This window comes from Emydura macquarii, unplaced genomic scaffold (genome assembly GCF_026122565.2).
Source record: "Emydura macquarii macquarii isolate MOO-44397 ecotype Brisbane River unplaced genomic scaffold, CSIRO-AGI_Emac_v2 contig_1263, whole genome shotgun sequence".
Taxonomy (NCBI): Eukaryota; Metazoa; Chordata; order Testudines; family Chelidae; genus Emydura; species Emydura macquarii.
The window spans coordinates 7,905,114-7,924,217 of NW_027131400.1; the positions used below are offsets into that span (position 1 = coordinate 7,905,114).

The 19,104-nt window shown below is 41.0% G+C and overlaps 1 protein-coding gene across 1 annotated transcript in view; it reads right to left on the reverse strand.

The window, feature by feature from the left end:
• HECW1 (HECT, C2 and WW domain containing E3 ubiquitin protein ligase 1) overlaps positions 1-19,104 on the reverse strand; it is a 350,139-nt gene that overhangs the window by 274,122 nt on the left and 56,913 nt on the right. The window contains exon 2 of the mRNA XM_067550377.1: positions 17,871-18,098. The gene's annotated coding sequence lies outside the window, so the exon portion shown is untranslated. The remainder of the gene's footprint in view (positions 1-17,870; positions 18,099-19,104) is intronic.

Consider the following 19,104-nt stretch of genomic DNA (forward strand, 5'->3'; position numbering starts at 1 on the left):
GGCCTAGGACCGATTACTCGCAGGAGGCTGGGCGTGGGCTGACCCAGAAGTGGGTGGTTCACACAGCAAAGCGGAGTAAGTCAGGGCCCAGGAGTGAGGAATTGGGGTGACACAGCTACACACCAGTCTGGATTGCGGGTGGGGGGAATGTCACAAGGCAGCAGAATGATGACTCTGCCCACTCCTACCTCTGTGGACCCTGCTACCCCTCCAGCACTGAAAGCAGTAGTGCACACTGCTGCAAGAGAGTAAAGAGGGGAGGAGGGTATGCCCCTTCCTAACTTCTAATGGCATGTAGGATGAGCCACAACCTGGCCCATAAATGATGTACACTTCGTAAGGGACCTAGTGCTGCAAAATGCTGCATATGAATGAAGTTAATGGGAGCTGAGGGTACATAGCACTGTGGAGGATTGGACCCCCTAGTGTTCATTAGAAAAGCTGAGTGACAACAGTATTTTCTAAACAGAAAACCACTGAATTTCGGTGGTCTATGGTGAAGGTTAAAAAGAAAGCAAGCACTGTTATCCTATCAGTCAGAGTTTAACATATCTTATAGAAAATATAAAGAATGCGTTTTCACTATCCATGCTGCTCCTGTTTGAGTTGTGCTGGCTATATTCCTAGCTAGAACTAGACCTTAGATTGCTCTCTCCTAAATCAGAGCCAAGGTGGGGGTGAACCTGAACAGAGAATCCAGGATGCATAACCAGCTCCAACACCCCATCCCCCTATTGTGCTGCACAGATATTGGCTGCAGCAGATAATCTGACCTTGAGGTCTTAAAATTAACTAGCTTCCCCCTTACCCCTCAAAATGTATCTCAGCTAAGTGCTTTACATTTCTAATAATGAAAGGGGAAGAAGCCTTTACCAAAGCAAACTGATATATGTTATTGCCAACACTACATGATGTGCGCAAACTACTGCAGTTGGTATCCCATGGTATGCATCTCTTTGTGCTTGCTGAGATATGACAGGTTCTCAGGTCCAAAAAGTTACCCTGATTTTGGATGGAAAAAAAATGTATCTCATTGTCATGATTATATTTGGTATTACTGTTTATAGCCCAAGTCTCCAAAGCCCCATCGGATGTTATGCAATGGTATTGCATTTCAGTGGCCCATCTTGTTCTGGATCCTATATGCTTATGTAAATGTTTACAGGTGAATTTACTCTTTAGGAGAGATAGCATGGATCTACCCATTCTCAGGCTTTAGCAGTGCTATGCTGGCAGCATGCTGAGGAAATATGGAATCCTAGATGTCTAGACCTACACAGGGATGAATTTAGGCCAATAACTCAGGCAGGGAGCACTACAGATTGTTGAGGAAACCCCAGGGAGAGGAACGCTGACCCAGGAAGTAACGTGCCCAAGGGCAGGCTCAGCATTTTGGCTGCCTCATAAAAAAAAAAAGGAAGAGAAGGAAGGTGCTTGTTCAAGCAGTAGAGGCCTCTTCCAGTTCAGGGAGTTACTGCAGCATGTGCCTGGAAGGCCATCAGCACTCCTGTTCCAAGGAGGAAGCAGAGAGAGAAAGATTAAAGCATGGCAGATCGGCAGGTTAAGCCCAGGGAAACAGAGTTTGCCAAACCAATGAGGAAGGTTCTCAGGATAGGATACTAGGAGAGTTGGAAGAGAGAAGAGCCATGTTGGAAGGAGAGAGAGGAGTCTTCCATTGAAGGGAGGATATGCTTTTGGTGAGGCTGGGAGTCCCAGGCCTGCATGCAGGGTCATTCCTGAAAAGTGGCTTCTGAGTACTTGGGAGCAATATCACTAAGTTTGCTCCGGTCTCTGTTCATGGTAGCTCCCAGTTTACAGGTTTCACCTAGGAAAACTCCCATCTAATTTAGGAATAGATTAGTCCTTTAGCTACCTAGCTAAAATAGTTACAAAGGGACAATAAATATTCTTCTTGTTAGATCAGGCATTCCTGCTTGTTTTAACCTACAGTTGGGTCTTAGAAAGAAGAAATAAGGATTTTTAGAATTGTGTTTATATCATCTGTGCCTGTTCCCTGATGTCTCTCAGAAGTAGAAGTAGCATGATTTTAGTAGTGAAAAATTCTACATGATGAGCATAAGATAGCGTGGATCTCGACCAAGACTGTTAGACCCCTCTTACAGTTGCTGAGGGAACCGGGATCTGAACTTGAGGATCATTCACTTCATGGAGTTTGGGAGTGCATCAACACTTAGTTTGGTGGTCAGGCCCATTGTCTGGAAGACATCTATGCTCTGACTGTGTCCTAAAGTGGAGGGATAACTTCCTGTCTGCCACTACTGAATACACAACTCTCCCTAGCACTAGGGCCCCAATGTAGTAAACTACCAACAGGACATTACAGTCTTATTCTCCTATGACCTAAGTCGGGGTTTGGACACCGGTCACCCTAAGAGCATTTGTTTGCATTATTAATTGATATTTATAATTTGTTTAATACAATTACCTTGTCTGATTTACTGTATGTCTCTATGTTATTCTGTGGAAATCTATTAGGTGTCTAGGTCAGGGTTAGATGGTAGGTAGAATTTTTTCCTTCCAAGCAGCACCACTATTAATTTCGCCAGGAAGGAATGTGGGAGGTGAAGGCACTACCAAGTACTTGTGTATCAGAATAAGAAAGAAAACATTCAGCTGAGGCTGGAGACGGGACTCAAAAGAACCCAGGTCTGTCCATCAAACCCATAAGAAGAGTGGGAGTGGAGGAGGTAACTGGGTTGAATAGAGGTATTACATAGGGAAAGATTCTTATTTATACTAATGCGCCTTTAAACTGCTCTGGCAATATAGAAAGACCTTAATGTGGGGCTAACTCTAATTCAGAGTGATATAACTGGGCCTTTGCATAAATGACAATCAGACCTATGTATTTTTGTTGCTGCCAAGATTTTGCTTTATCCTGCATAAGTCACCGTACAATTATAAATAGTGGTATGCCTCTGAGCATTAGAAAGCTCTTTATAAACATTAATAAAGGAAGCCTTATTTCAAACCTCAACTAGATAAGTATTATCATCATCCCCATTTTACAAACTAAGAAACAGAGGTTAGTGGCCTGCAGTTTCAGAAGTGTCCACAAATTCTGGGTGTTCAACTTAAGACACTTTGGACCTGATTTGCAGAGTTGTCATGCATCTGAAGTTAAGAATGACTTCGGCTGACATGGTGGGCTTCAGTCCGTGGGTCTTTAGATTGTAAAGTCCCTTTTGGCTGCAACCATATCTTTTTCTATGTTTGTACAACACCATGCACAATGATAGTGCTCAATAAAAACTAAAATAATAGTAATATGAATTATCATATATGTAGGAAAAGGCTTACTTAGAGTTGCTGTGAGAATCTACCTTCCTGGGTTTTTTGTTTGTTTGTTTGTTTTTATTTGCCTACATTTTGTTTTATATTTAATGTGTGAATTTAGTTCTGGTGAAAGGAGCCAGAGTGACAGCTCATTAATTTAAATGGAGCAATCGCAGTTTATACAGGCTAAGGATTTGGCCTCAAGTCTTTGGTTCCTCTTCCAAAAAGGCTGACAATGAGCACCATTTGTGGTTTTTCTTCTAATGTGGACATTCGGCTACCAGAAAAGGGACGACTGAGACAAAAACTTTTAATACAGGCCACCAACTGCTCCTGAAATAGGCGGAATCTGAATGGTGACCTAAGTCTACCAGCCTAGATCCATTTGGGGCACTAAGGGGTAATCCATCATCAATGGAAAATGTCATTGCTGCCACATATTAGACTCATACAGTAGAACCTCAAAGATATGAACACCTCGGGAATGGAGGTTGTTCATAACTCTGAAATGTTGAACTCTGAACAAAACATTATGGTAGAGTACCCTGCAGTCAGTGTCTTCCAGCTGAGGCCGGGAGAGGTCTGCAAAGGTGGCACCTGGCAGAACTGCCTGGTTTGCAATCAGCTCCCTGCCCTATTCCTGTTTCTTGCCTTTGGGCTGAACTGGGGGGACCTGCCCCGTACTCTTGGCACTACAAGCCCCAGCCCTCAGGCACCTCTCCCCAGGGCTTGCTCTGCTCTATGCACTGCTCACCAGGCTCCAGTGGCAGCACATGGCAGGGGGTTGGCGCCAACCTGCTGCCAGTGCCTCACTTCTCCTGCCCCTTTCACTCCCAGAGGTGCTGGCAGGATCCAGGAATGCAGCCACTGGCAAAGCCTGGGCCATATCCATGCACAGGCTGTGGCCCTTTAAAACTCCTCCGGAGCGCAGCTCATCCGCTCCAGCTCCAGGCCAAATTTTGGCTGCAATAGCAGCCAGGGCCCCCACATGAGAGGGAAAAAGGGTACATTTTACCGGGGCCTGGAGGCCCTGGGGGGCCCAGTCCATGCTGCAATCCCTATTACCATGAGGAAAAAATGGAGGCTAAATTGTGAATCATGCCTGAGGATATTTATAGAAACTTATTTCCCTGTATCTATGTATCTATTGTCCAGATGTTGTGAGATTTGCCAATCAGAAGCAGTGTTAGAGCAGTCTCAAGCAACGTTCTGAACAGTGAGTTGCTGGGCCTGCTGGCCTAGCCCAGGCCCTTCTCTAGAATAGAGAGTGTGCGCTTGTGCAATTAAACTAGGACTTGTAGTTTGAGACTGAGAGACAGAGATTTGTGCTCCTCTCTGTGACATGGTCTAGCATATCAAGATCAGGAACTACCAGTCCCAGAGTTCCTTGAGCACAGGCAGGAGGGAGGGACAGCTGGTGGGAGGGGCAAAGCAAAGCACCATAAGACAATGGGAGCCAGTGCTGCTGCTTCTTCTGGTAGGATTTTCCGGCCCAAAATACATGCGAGTAAGTGTCTAATTCACTCACAGTCTCTCACACACACCCCATACTGCCGTGTCTGGTGGTGGCTATAAATACAAATCAGGCAGCCAGAAACATAAGGAGGTAAAAGAAAGGGAACTAAAAGAAGCTAAAGGACACCAATCTATCCTCCAGTTTTTCAAATCAGAAAAGGCCTTTCTGCAGTCAGGCAATATGCTAACTAGGGAAGCAGATGAACAAAATCAAGACATTGACAGGATATAATACCTTTATAATAACCAAAAAGTTACAAAACAGTAAGCAAACTTGTAAGACTCTCAGACTTGGTGTTATGTTAAACAAAAATAGCAAAGGGAGGCATTTTTCAGATTTGTAAAATATGTAACAGTAATTTCAGAATTCAAACTTTTTTCATGGCTCATGAGATTGTATGTATGGGATGAGGGATTGTGGCATGTGTGTGGGAGGCAGCTGGTGTTACAAGTTTGTACTGGGCCTGAAAAAATTATGCTTGGGCCCTGACAGCAGCAGCTCCTTGTGGCAGCTTCTGTCCCAGGCTCCAGAATGAGCTTGCAAGTTTGTCCCTCCCTTGACGGGGTGGTTGTGAAAACAGCTTCCCCCTCCTGGTGGGGTGGCAGGGGGGATGAAACAGCACCCTTGGCTTACAGGAAACAGTGAAGACCCCAGGCTGCTTCTGTTCTGCATGCCTAAGATGCAATACAGGCACAGTATAGTACAGGTATTTACTTCCCTGCTCCCGACCCTCTGCTGCTGCCTAATTGCTTACTTCCGGTTTCACATAGTGTTCCGTTGACCAGTCAGTTTGTAACTCTGGTGTTTGTATATTTGAGGTTCTACTGTATCTGGTGGTCATTGCCAGAGCGGACATAGATGTTGGAAGTGGTACAGTTTTTCTATATATTTTAAAGTTACTGGACATTGAAGCCAAAAAAAAAAAAACCCATAAAACCACAAAAAGGGCCATAAACTTGTAGAAACATAATTTAATTTTGACCAAAATTGGCAGAAATCTTCTAAATACAACGGATAATGCAACTTTAAACTAAAAAAAATACTATTTAGGAAAGATTGGGACGTATTTAGCCCCAGATGATATATTTTATACATTTTCCCATACTCTTTTGCCTACAGTTAAAGCAAAAGCTTGTAGTTACACAACAGCATGAGCTTGTTTGTACCATGTAATATAGCAAAAGATTTGTCAATATTTGTAGAATGGACTGATTTGAGAAGAGTTTTTCTGTCTGCTATTTTTATGAAATTATGCAGGTAATAAGACCCTACCCCCTAATTATAAAATGTTTTGATGTTTAAAATGCTCTGGCAGACTTCATGACCAGCACCCAATTGCTCCACCAGCCCATAGACATTTATGTTACTAAGGAAAAAACTCTTCAGATACATTTCTGTTCTGAGAAAACTATGTAATGTCTTTCTCCCAGCTATTGATAAATTACGTAACAGCAAAAAAGAGAGATAACAAGTCTATGGAGCTTGATGCATTTGCAGAGATGATTTCACTTGACTCAGTGTGGTTATGTGAATTATGCTAGATGGGGTTGTGTAAATGATGTAGCAGAAACTGGATTTCTGGAGGGTGACCCATCAGCTAGAAAAATTTCATTGCTGCCCTATGCTGGGCACATGTCTGGTGGTCATCACTAGGTTGGATGTAGATACTGGAAGTGGTGCAGTTCTTCTCTCCTCCCTAATGCATAAATGCTCTTAAGTACTGTGATGGGGCTTAACTCACATCACCTGCAAGACTAGTGAAAGCACTTAATTAGTCACACTTTGCACCTCTGGAGGTATTTAGCTAATTGGCTCCTAACCAGAGGGGGTGGAAATAATCTGGTTGGTAGACTATCAAGGATCAATAGTAAATTTATACCTGTTAGCAAATTGAATATTTACCAACACACATAATGGAATCCAAGATCAAACAAGCAGTATACATTAAGCAAAAGAATGCTAGTTAAACCACATCAATCTCCCCAAAAATAGAATTGATGTCTGCATCACTCATCTTGAAGTCTCATAAAAGCTGGATATTGTATTTGCAAGTTTCATTTCTGAGTGTCTGGGAAAGTAATTCTTTGTCAGTGCAGCAAGTGCAGATGTGGGCTGTGAGAAAAGACTTGCACGAATAGAGTATATGACAGTGATATAGTAAACTATTATTGTATCTTGTATTAGAGCAGAATGTTAAAGCTATTAGATTTCGAACAGGAAAGGGTTCAAGATAGATAACTTTATTTAGCGCTGTCTAAATGCCATTACTTCTCTGCAATGAGACTTTGACTGCAATGAGCCACTAAAACAAGATGCTTGTGCCTGCAAAGCAGTCTGCTTCACGTATAATAAATTATTGCTGAATTTCTCTGGAGCTGGCAATCTCAATTTATCTGATGAACTGTGGCACAAGAACATCCAAATACCTATTAGCAACACAAAGACTATGTTACACCACTTGCTCAGCACTATGATTGGTATCTGCAGCCTACAAGTTTATATTTATTGTTTACAAAAAACAAAAACAAAAAAGGGAGAAAAGCTTCTAATCTTTATAGATAAAATGCAAGCAAGTATTGCAAGCAAATTTGCTGTAACTAAGGTTTTTTTTCTTCTCATTTCTAGAACACTCAGAATGCTTTCTTTTTGTACAGTTTCTCTCTCTTACATTTTCAGTGCCCTATTGTTATGCCACTTAACCAAATCACTGTTGCTGAGTTTAGCAGACAGGACCTATTCTTACTGTTTCAATGGAAACACTGTGCCCCATAAAACCTTTAATTTGTCATCCATATTCTACAGCTGAACAACAAATTTGTTTAAAAAATTAGACTTCTAATTCGTAAATGCCATTTTAGACACCAAAGTGTAGAATTTGGCTACTACATTAAGTAAGCCACGTTAGACCCTCTATATCAAAGGATTTTTACAAGCTATGGGCCAGATACTCAGCTCAAGGTTGTGACATGATGATATTTTTCACTGGTTTCTGACAAATGCATAGTCTAAGGTTTGCAGCACAGTAAACAGTAGTAGTAGATATCAGTTGGGTTGCTCCATTCACTTCTTCAAGACAACTTGTGTGTGGTTTATATGAAAGGATGATACAAAAAGGAACAACTGCTTCAAAAAAAAGGAAGCCCTCTGCTGGGGAAAAAACACCCCAAGAATCTCAGCTGACTGATTGCCTCCACTCTGTTCTGTATAAAAAAAGCTCTCTGAGTTATTGCAACATGTCCCAAAGAACATCCTTATGGGACATGAAAGACTGACAACACAGTGCCACCTCTGCTAGCTGTAAATAAAAGAAAAATCTAGAAAAGCTGAAATTTTTTTTTACTGTTTACATGCAAGATAATTGTGCTATGGAAGTGGGATCTTTTAGATAAATTCTGTCCTGATTCATAGCCCATGATATCCTGCCTATCTATTCCTCACATCCAGCCCCCAGCTTACATTCTCATACAGCTGCTACAGGGATTTTCACATGGGCTGAATTCACCCTTAAATGTTTATATTTTCTAAGATGCTATGTAAATGTGTAGTATTGTAAGTGATGTTTAATACAATAAAAATAAGAATAAATAATGGTAACCTCTCTGCCTCACATTCCCCATCTATATAATGGGAGAGAATGGCACATACTTCCCTATCTTATAAGCATGTTGTTAGATCTGGTCAGGAATTTTCTGTGAAAATGATTTTTCAATGGAAAATGCAGTGTCTGCAAAGTCAAAAGTGCAAAGGAAAATTTTCAATTTTGCAATTTTCTTTTATTTTCCATGGAGAAAATTAAAACAACTTTTTTTTCACATTGATTTGACCCAAATTGAAAAAATGTGGTTTGTTGAACTGAACGAAAACATTTCATTTTGAGTCAGTTTGAAATTAAACTGCATCTGCTGATTTTCACTTAGCTCTAGTGTAACCAGGAATAAACTATATAAATTCTAAATGCTACTAATACATTCTAAATGAACAAATCAATCAGTAATAAATACAACTGTTCAACCTAGGATGAACTTTTTATGTGACATTTCACCCTAGAGAAAAATTCTTTCATTAATGTATAATTCCCCTAACCTGCTTCTAAAAATAGGTTTTACAATAAGAGTCAATACAAGTTCTAGTAGCACAACCTAAACATAGCACTGAGACATAGATATTTCCCCAAAATGCATTACATTAACTTGAAATCATATATTTCAAAGCCTTCTCCAAGGAAAATATTTAGGCTATTCAGGGATTTCTTCTGCTGGAACATACATTTAGATAACCTTACAAAATGAATCCACCTTAATAGCCCCCTTTTTAATTAACAGTTAAAGTTCATGTGCCACGTCTATACTGAGTGGACAGCAGATACAACAAAGTAAATAGCTCCATGTCATAGAAATAGCTTATGGCTTCTTTCTAAAAGGATGGACTTGCCTATGGATGCATGAACTGTTTCAATAACATAAGAACTGACACAAATTTTTGCTCATACTTTGAACAAAGTCCTTAAGACTGAGAGTAGTTTGGCTAATGTCACCTTCACCAATTTTCTTAAGCACGTATGTAAGCATTTGCGGGATTGGGACCTCCCCCCATTGTCGCAGTAATAGTGGTAATAGGGTGGAAACAGCATTTTTCTTTGAAGTGAATTAATGTCCATTTGGAGTGAATAAAATGGTGTCCTCATGAAGTGCAGTCCATCTAGATTCACAGTGGGGAGGGGAGAGGAGAATTTGTGATTCAAAAAATTAATTGTCCTGTGCTGTAATCTTAAACACTAGATGTTATCATTACTGGAGATTAGCCAACACTGGAACTATTTATTCAACAACCCACCTGTACAAACTTTGGGTGGTTGGATAAACTACAATGAGAAATACCCTGGATAGATTAGATAAAAATGGACCACACAGATCACACAAGGATGTCCAAGCTCACTGACCCCCCCAAGACTCCCCTCACTGATGGGCAGAATCCTCTAGCCCCACCATTCTGCCACAGGGCAGAACTCTAAGCACCACACCCTAGTCTGGTAGGCAGAGAATGGGTGGGAGTATAGGGAGCTCTGCAACCCGCACTTGAACTGTAAAAGAGCCACATGTGGCTCAGGAGCCACAGTTTGGCCACCCCGACACAGACAGACAGACAAAATGGGACCCACATTGGAATTTCCAAACCAAAGCCAGCTAATGAGGCTTTGCAAATCCAAAATCGTCCTAATTTTTGCCCATATCTAGAATTTACTTAATTATTATAGAAAATTAATTTAGTTTTAATTTAATTTTAATCAAGATTGTGAACACCAAATACATTGACTTGGGCTTTCCTGAACACTTCAAAAAGTACAATTAGTGTCTTAAAAAGCATAGGAATCCAAGCCAGATGATTCAGTTGTAGAATTCAGCATTATAAAGAAAAAGAGCAGTGCTCTGAGGTCTTACGAAAGCCTTGGAAAAATCAGATCATGAAGGTTATACATGGACTACCAGGGCCAAACCTATTCTGTGGATAAACAAAGAACTTCACTGTCCAGGTTTGTCAACCCAGCAGTTCCCCTGAATTGTAATTTCCCATAAAAAGACCATTTAAATTTAAAAAAAGGGATGGCTGATTAAGATAGGTAGAGGAATCCTCTGGTTCTTGATGTTCCCAGGGACCAACTAAATTACTCGTGTGACTTTTACTGCTGATGCTTTAGTACAAGCTACTTTCTTCTGACTAAGTGGTGGTAATAACTTGGGCCTTTAGGTGTATGTCTGCACTGCAATTAAACACCCCAGCTAGACACCTGTACTGCAGTTTTACAGCCCCGCAACCTGAGCCCCACGAGTCTGAGTTAGCTGACACAGGCCAGCCACAGGTTTTTAAGTGCAGTGTAGACATACCCTGAGAAGGAGTTAGTAACTTGGATTTTCAGGTGAATCAGGCTGCCTTTACCTTTTGTGTGGCCTTAGCTGGGATAGATCATGTGCCATCCGCCTTGCCCTTGTTTACATGGAAGTCTCTATCCAGTATTCCCCTATGACCTGATTTTCAGAAGTGCTGAACCCCAACTGCTCTTATTGACTTCAGCAAAATCAGTAGATACTCCTCAGCCACCTCTCTGCAAGGCAGGCTGTTAATGCCTTCCCACAAACACACTCCTGGGCTCTGATTATATTATCCATTCTAAATCCATTCCCCATCAAACTGAATCTTTTAAACCAATCTCACATAACTCTCTGGGCAGGTGATGGGAAGAATGTCATACAATGAATACTGGCTTTGCATCTGGGAGCATAATAGAACGGCTTTGCAGTAAAGCTCAGATTTACTTGAACTTGCCCTGAAAAAAGAAATGAACAAAAGTGTTTTGCTTTGTGGTTAGGCAACTTGCATTTTCCACTGATTTGAAAAGAGTTCCTAAATTTACCAACTGTTCTTAAGAGCATCTGTTCCCTCTCATCTCCAAGTAAGGCACAATAGATTTAGTCATCCGATTCTTTTTAATTTTTTGAACTGCAGATTTGATGAAAATTCAAAGTAATCCATGTACAAAGATGCAGTGCACAAGAACACGATCTAATATCACAAAAATACATCAAAAGGTAAAGTTGACAGCGGGGTCAACAAATGAAACACGAGTAGGTGAGCGCAGGCCTTCATCTAACACATTTCTACTGATTTGAGATACTGCCTTCTAATTACTGTGGATACAAATATTTTCAATCCACCACTTGTTGTTTTTAGATGAAAGAATCTGGTATTTGTTAAGATCATGATTTATCTACACAAGATAGCACTGGTGACTTCTGAAGTATAGTTGATAAATCTAGAGTTAGATTTGTAACTCCTTGAATGTGGTTTGAGATCCAGAAAATAAAGATCACAGGAGATTATTTGTACATCCAATACTAAAAAACGTGCCGGGCTTGTGGTAGAAAAGCGATAAGTGGTCTGTTTTACTGCTGATTTGTGTGTGTAATTTCCATTGACATTAATAAGAGTTAAGATCACAATATGGGGAGAGGGTAAATTGTCTCTTAGCACACACACTTGGCTCCTACTGAAAGTAGTCGAAGTTACATGCACACACTGAAGAAACTCTTAGAATAGTCCTTAGCTGCCACACTAAGGATTTAGGTCTCTCTCTACACCAACTCATTAGGGGCCTAATCCATCAGTAGGAGTCTTTTATAAGTCTTATCTGTTTTGAATATGGAAGCTAGCATTCTGCCTTTGTCTTCTACAGGGTTTATCTGCTATCACTGAAGTCGGGGGAATTTTATCAGGCCCCAAATATTCTTATTTTTATAAAGCAGAATCATACATGTCTGTTATTAACTGTGAACCTAATTTTCAAACATGCATTTGAACATCTAACTAAGTTACTGCATATGTGAATGTCCCAGTGAGAACCAAGGTGCATAAAAATGAACATTGTCATGCTAAATACCAATCTGAACATCATAGTTTGGGATTTGCATGTCCTATGAAGGCACTTCTGTTTGGCAATTGGGATGTGTGGATATAGCGGAAGTGATTTTTCTAGTGGAAAAGGCTTTCAAAGAACTAAAGGCTATTAAAAAGGGAAGAGAAAAAAAATTAAAGTATTCAGATAAGCCTCAGCCACAAAAGAAAAGGCACATTTTCCCCTCCTCTGCCAACTGCCCTATTTCTGATAATTTCCTCAGAATACAAGAAGAAATCAAATTATCAATCCATGATCCATCAATCAATCAATCTGACTGTTCACTGAATTTTCTCCTGGAAAGATGGTGAGTTGTCATCAGATTTTGGATCAGCACAGCATGCCAGATTATTCCAAGGAGAGTTTTCTAGCACTGTGATTAAGAGGGTAGTGGAGGCACTTAGGGCTTGAAGAACAAGGTATAAAGAATAATAGAAAAGAAAATTTTATTTTCTCTAAGGTTAAAAATGTGACACCCATTCCTCTCCACTCCTCCTTTGTGGAAGTTATTAAGGCAGAGTAGGGACATCCTAATAAGAGCAGAAAACTAAGCAGACAGGAAATGACATGTTATAAAAGGCAACACAATCAAGCTGATATTTCCGTGCTTGAGGTGGATGCGATTTGAGCATCCTTATCAAAGGACATAGTCACCTTGTGATAGGGTTTATAGACCCCATACTAAGGTTAAAGGAACAGTGGAACAGTATTGGGCCAAGAAGGCCTTGCCCCTCAGTGGCTGCCAGGCATGCACTCTGTGGAAGACCATCTTAAAAGGCAGCTCTGGCAGGCAGGCAGGCTGAGGGAAGAGTGAAGGAGAGACTGGCTGCAAGAAGGCAGACAGGCGGTAGCTGCTGACGCAGAGCAATCTATAGGGGGAACACTGGGACCCTGAGTAAGACTTGGCTGGGAGACCAGGGCCCCACTCTCCTCCCCCTGCCTTCTCCCTGACAAGGGGGAACAACTGGGCTCTGGGAGTGAGATGGGAAGCTGCCCACTAACCCCAAGTGGGGCTCTAAATTACTGAGACTGTGCAAGGAGAAGGCTGGGGCCAAGCCCCAAACTGATGGGAAAACAGGGAAGGTAGGAAGCAGCCCAGGGGAGGCTGATCTGGAGTAGCAGCCAGAAGGGACTGACCCACTCCCAGTCTCTCTCCCCTTGAGCCCTGGGCTAGGACTCAGTGGAGAGGAAGAGCCTGAGTTTCCCAACCCTTCCAACTTCCCAGTAGCTGTCAGAGATCTCAGAGGACTCCAGGGGTGGAGGGAGGGCAATAAACTGTGCCTTGACTGCTGGCCCCCCTGGACTGCCTGGAAGAGTTGTCCCAAGACTTGAAGAGACTGTTTGGCCACGGCCTGACCACTAGACCTGCTGGCCCCAGACTGACGCCTGCTACACATCTAAGGAGACAATTATTTATTTTCAAGGAAATGTTCAGATCTAAAAATGGGGCTTCAGTGAGAAAATAGAAAGTAGCGTAGGACACTCTTTAAATATTGCTATCTTCCATCTACTTGCTATGGCAGCATTTTGTAGATGCAAGGAACTGCATGAAATACCTTTTTCTGTGGATAAAGTATTGTTCACTCTAAACAAGGTCATGCTGGCTTCATTTCTGTCTTCCTCTAGAGTATCTAAATGGCTTTGACTGTGTACTCCGGAAGACACTGACTATGTTAGCCACCGAAAGTCAACTATTTGAAATGAATTCTTCTCTCAGGCAAGCTGACACAGGAGAACAGTTGTTTGGATAGACCCTGAAAATAATAAAGTCTAGGATTGAAATACTGGCCCCCACTGATGTGAATGTGAATTTTACCACTGACTTCAAAGGGCCAGGATTTCCCTACTGAAGACTACACACAAATCAGACAGAAGAGAGAGCAGATCGTTTTAGAGTTTTAAAAAAAATCACAGCCAAGACTTATTCCTAAAAGCAGAACGAAGGTTAGAAGGAAATGTAATATTTTTGAGAGAGAGTTCTTTATTCATTATATATAGAACTTTCTCATACAAGTAGGTCCTAGCAGTAATACAAGAATATTGAATCACAGGAGCGAGTTTTTCACCACATTTTCCATACAATCAATTTCAAACATGACAGCAAAACAAAGCTAGATCTAATAAGCCACAGAACACTTTCTGGATATAAATAAGCAGAGTCTCTTCCACAATGAGCATTTATATATACACCCTATATAGGATCACATATTATCCTTTGTGTAACCCTGAGGAATTCAGGGAAAGTCTGGGTACTGTTGGCCCAGAAAAGACTACATAAACATATCATGTAATTCAGATTTCACAAAGAAACTCTAATCAATTCTCCCCACAGGTTCTCCAGGTAACTGTTTAACATCACTAATTATATAGGAAACATACAATGCCTCCACGCACCAGTAAGATTATGTCACCAAAGATTCAGATTTCCTTACAAATATATGGCCCAATCCCCCAGTCATCACTATCCCTTGGATTACTGGTCTCAAGAGAGTTCACCAAGGTTCTGGTGTGGGTAGCGGCTCAGTTAAGGGGAGTATATTTGTATCTCTTTATGGATGACATTCTTGTGACAGCAGCTTGAAAAGAGCCAGACCATCATGCAATACAGAAGGATATAGCCTCTTTTCAGACATACAGGTTTATAACCAACAAGAAAAGAGAAATTTTATATCAGCCTAGAAACCATATTACTATGGAGCAGAAATAAATACCACACAGGAAAAAGTTTCCGTAAGAAAAGAAAGATTTCTAAAGACTGCAATTTGCAATACAGCCATTCCTGCATGCTTTCAACTTCTGATCATTGTGGGTCCTGGAGCAACTCCCTCATGTTATTCCACTGACATTTTCTCTCATTTGTTCTCCAAGTATTTCATTCTGCACACCACATTCTCTCTTTCACTCTGACACTCACACACACCACTCCCTAGCAGCACCCCATTTCCACAATATTTGAGGTTCACTATGTTTCGTTCCACAAGGAAGGGGCTCGAAAGACTGGTGATCTAGAGGCAATAATTTGAGAATGACTGTTCTATCTGCTTTCTGTACAACAGAACAAAACTAATATTTATGCTGGATTATCCATTTGACCACTGTTAATCCTTCCATCTCAGTTTCATGGCCAAAATTTTTTAAATTGTTCAATATCCTGTTAGTCTACAGTCTTATTCTATCAATCTTCTCAAGTATTCATAAAGATCAATGGTAGCACTTAGGGCAAGGTTGTGAACTGCAGGGGTGCAGCCTTCCTGGTCTGTGTCCTGTGAGATAGGGCAGCCCCACAAGGATGCTGGATGTAGGTTGGCAGGCAGTGGCCAGATAAGAGTAGGAAATGGGAAGAGCCCCAGCACACCAGCTGACATAGCTGAGCCAGCACACAGGGAAAAATGTTCTGTTACTGGTATAGAGCAGGAAAGGGAAACCAGGAGGAGCTGCAACTGTTAAAATCAGCTTCTTCCTGAGACTGTTCCTGGGGCAGTGGAGCTAAATACTACCTGTCATTCAAGAAAAGTCTTAATCTAGCCCCTGGTCTCTAACACTGATAAATACAAGTTTTTGTTTGTTTAATTTAAAAATGGTATTCACCAAACTAATCATCCAGTTGCCCAATATTTAGAACAAGATTACCTGTTCTATTCATTCCCTCCGAAGCACCTGGCATTGGCCATTGTCGGAAGAAAGGATACTGGGCTAGTCTGACCCCGTATAGCCTTTTTATGTTCTTATTTATCTATTCACTCATTTCATTATTTTTTCTTTCAAGTTTAGATCACACCTTATTTCACATGACATACCAGTACTATTTTGCACTCCATTGTATACCCAAGGTTTATGTAGTTTGCATATTTGTAAATTGATGGAACTTCAATAAATATTTTGATTTAAAAATAACTCTGGTGCATTCATTTGTGTGTTAAATTATTGATTAAAGTAATAGGATTAATATTCAAGGTCATGCCAAGATTTCTCACAGCAGAGCTGTAAAACACCACAGAAGAGTATTACACTATTAGAAAAAAACTGGCTCAGAGACACAGTTCTCCTTTACCTCTTATAAAAATGGGCAGGACCCCTTTTACTCATGTTATTAATTAAATAAGATAGTTTCCTGGTCCTGTTTTATTCTTAACTTCTTTCTGCATCTCATTTTAGGATACTACAGCTTCTTGTTTATAGTACTTGAGAAACAAGCTCTATAGACAAGTAATGTCTATTGACATTCTAATTTGCAACATGGATGTGGAAATGGAACTACAGAGCAAATCAAGGCATCAAAATATCCATTTAAAATCATTAGAAACCAATGTAATTGTAACTAGGTTCACAGCAGACAAAGAACATTTCCATTTTTAATGGATAGTGCCAATCACTTTAGGTTCTTTAACCCTTTGTCATGGAGACTCTCTAGCTGGTTACCGATTAAATGTTCATGAGTGTCACTTTAGTCCTTTTTTGGAGTTTTCTGTTTTATGCTTTCAAGAAAGTGTGAAGAATTTGTTTGGAAAATAAATAAAAATGAATATGCAATTGTCACCATTAAAGTCAGATTTTCCAGCAGTTAGCTTGAAGTGGAATCTGAGATACTAAAGTTTTCCCCTATACCTCAAATAGGAACTAACTGTGGTAGCTGTGTGATATCTGTTTTCAAATATTGACTTTTTAATAGTGATCACTAAGGCTGGTCAAAAATATTCAAACTTTCAAAAGTTCAATTAAATTGTTTTGCTGTTTTTTCAACCATTGTATAGAGTGGTCATATTAAAAAAAAAAAAATCAAAATTTCAACGAAAATTTTCCACCAAAACAATTTAAAACATTTTCACAAAAACATTTCTGCATTTTTTAAAACCTGCTTTAGTAACTAATTCAAGAATTATATGGAATTTGCAAATGTATTTAAGAATAGTATGTCCATATTTTGGGCTTATTGTACTAATGATATGTAACACATAAAATTATCACTTCCTGAACCTTCATCCACAACTCAAACCAAACCAAGCCTTTTCTGAGGTTTCATAAAATTCAAATTATTCTTTTTATCTTCACATATCTGTCTCTCTAGGTATTTCTAACACAACTGCCACTGTGGAATCTTGGCATCTTTGCATTCTAGGGGTTTGTTTGGTGACTTGAAATGATTTACCAATATACTGTACAACAAGAAAGATTGCCCTTGCCATATTTCCAGGCCAACCTAAAAGAAATACCAGAATCCATAAGAAAATGTCTTTTCTTGTCTTACCTGTACAGAACCAAGACTTTCTGACAGTTACATTTAAGTACTGAAACTTCTGCATGCTTACCTGCACTGGATCCCTGAACTTATAACTTTGAAGTATGTTCCTTTAGTTTTAGAAAAGTGTCTTTATTTGAAATCACTAAAAAAAGGTAAGAATTTTCTGTGAACATTTTGGAGGGAAAATTAAAAAAAAAATCATTTTTCAGAATTTTCCACTCAGTTTTTCCCCTTCTTTCGCTACATTCCCTGTCCCCTTTTTTGTCCTCTTCCCCCTACTTTTCCTTTTTAACATTTTGCCATAATAAATTAACTATTTGTAATTATCAGGTATAAAGTCATACCACTGATTATCTCTGCTAATAACATACCTTAGGTAAGTTTGGCACCTGTCCAGGTTTTCCAAGGATTGTCCCTTTTTTGAGGTAGCTGTCCTGGGAAATCTGTAAAGATGCTCAGTACACACTGCAAACTGTCCAGCTTTATGGGCTCATGATTATCCCAGATGTCCTGGTTTTTTGTACCTCAGAGATGGCAACCCTAACATCAGGCCTCACTTGACAGGAACCAGGTTTAATTTTCCTCTCATGGATCAGTAACTGGTTAAAAGATAGGAAACAAAGGGTAAGAATAAATGGTCAGTTTTCAGAATGGAGACAGGTAAATAATAGTATCCCTCAGGGATCTGTATTGGGACCAGTGCTACTCATCATATTCATAAATGATCTGGAAAAAGGGGTTAACTGTAAGGTGGCAAAATTTGTAGACAATACAAAATTACTCAAGATAGTTAAGTGCAAAGCTGACTGCAAAGATTTACACAGGAATCTCACTAAACTGGGTGAATGGGCAACAAAATGGCAGATGAAATTAAATGTTGACAAACGCAAAGTAATACGCATTAGAAAACATAATCCCAACTCATACAAAATGATGGGGTCTAAATTAGCCGTTACCACTCAAGAAAGGGATCTTGGAGTCATTGTGGACAGTTCTTTGAAAACCATGGGTGGTGTGTATAAGCGGGTAGGGAAGGCTACACCTCCCCAAACAGAATGTGGCACACCTCCCTTTGGAAGTGCTCCAGCCCGCCACCTTTGAAGCGCCACCGCCGTGGTTGCCCCGTCTATGCTCCACCCTGAGGCCCCGCTCTCACTTGTCCTCTTCCCCTGTGGCCCTGCCTGCGCTGCTCCTCTTTCCCCCCGGCTCTGTCTCTTCCCCTGACGCCACCCTGCCTGCTGCTTGCTTCTCCCTACCCCTTCCCCCAATGTCCCCATCACTCGTACCTCTCCACCCCTCCCCCTATGCCATGCACACGTGCCTCTCCCATTTTTTTCCTGCCTTGAGGGTGAGCGACGAGGGGGCAGAGAGGTACAAGTGGCAGGTGGTGGGGGCCTTGGGGGAAGGGGGCCAAGCAGGAGCAGGGCCTGGGACCAAGCAGGGGTGAAGCATGGGTGGGACCTCAAGGAGAGAAGGCTGAGCATGGGCGGGCCTCAGGGCAGAGCAGGAGGTGGGGCCATGGTCTGGGCACTGGTGTCCCACCCACTTCTAGGAGCTTCCGGCGCTTGTGCCTAGCCTCCCCAAATATGGGAGTCATGCACCACC